Raw genomic sequence first — 1,134 nt, forward strand, 5'->3', positions numbered from 1 at the left:
AACAATGAGGGATTGGGGCGGGGGGGGGGGGCACCTGGCCTTAATTTAAAGTGATAAGTTCTTGTATAGTGCATGGACTGGTCAGCTGTGAGTGGATCTTTTCACAAACTCCTATCCTTGAAAGGATGTATAATGTAAATGCCAGTCTACACAATTTACTTAATTTGCTGACAAATGACCTCATTTACTTGGGAACACTTGTTTAACAGGCCCATATGCAGTATCCACATGGCATGTGCAGTACCCATGTAGTCGGTGTAGATCTTGAAGGGTGTGGGAAGGAGTGCTAGCAACAAGCAGGAAGTTACAGGCTTGGAATTGTTAATCAAGTGTGGGTTACTAGATCTACCGAGGATCCCAGCCACCCAGTGTGCTCTCTAGCAGAGATTCTGGTTTAGTTATACTATGCCCACCTTGGATTAACACCTACATGAGCAGGCATAGTGGTAACCACTTAAAGTGACATCGCAAACGAAATTGTTAACAAGATTGCTTGCCGTCATTTATTTTCAAGTTGACCCCTTTCAAAACTATTCCTCTTAATTTTATTAACTACCCCCACCCCTCTTCATTCACAAAGCATACATCTACAAATGCCGATCTTTTAGAAGTCTACAAAACTTGTTTTAGCTTTTAAGTAACCAGCACCAGTAGAGTTTGCAATGCTTCACTGTCCAATATTTTCTATACAAGATTTAAAACATGTTTATGTAAAGTTTCAATTTCTACTTCTGTACATCCATATGAACCTGGAAAATTCTACGGTTCTTGCCAGTGGGCACTGGTACTTTAAGGATTAGCAAGAAAATTTATATTACTAGAATCAAAGACTTTTCACTTAATTTTGTAAGATTAAGGGTCTGACAACACCAATGTAACTAGACCCAACTTAACCATGCACAACATGGAAAGTTGTTCAACTAAAATTCAGAACTACAGGAACGGTTAAAGGGTTTTCAAAAAAAGTAGCTGAAAGTTATTAATAGCTTTATTTTTAGAAATCACATTTTGAAGTCTTGCTCAGCAAAGCTCCAAGTCGATCCCTCCAACATCTGTAGATACAAAGACAAGTTCAGATTTCCAGAATCCAGGTAGTTTCACATTTAACCAAAGCTCAAACTTAAAGGTCTGAGT

At 38.8% G+C, this 1,134-nt stretch overlaps 1 long non-coding RNA gene across 1 annotated transcript in view; it reads right to left on the minus strand.

The window, feature by feature from the left end:
* Nucleotides 1–972: 972 nt before the first annotated feature.
* Nucleotides 973–1,134, minus strand: part of LOC119590157 — a 2,809-nt gene continuing 2,647 nt past the window's right edge. Inside the window, exon 6 of the long non-coding RNA XR_005230244.1 lies at nucleotides 973–1,052. This is a non-coding gene — a long non-coding RNA (uncharacterized LOC119590157). The remainder of the gene's footprint in view (nucleotides 1,053–1,134) is intronic.

The sequence above is a fragment of the Penaeus monodon genome, chromosome 26 (genome assembly GCF_015228065.2).
Source record: "Penaeus monodon isolate SGIC_2016 chromosome 26, NSTDA_Pmon_1, whole genome shotgun sequence".
NCBI classification, from domain to species: Eukaryota; Metazoa; Arthropoda; class Malacostraca; order Decapoda; family Penaeidae; genus Penaeus; species Penaeus monodon.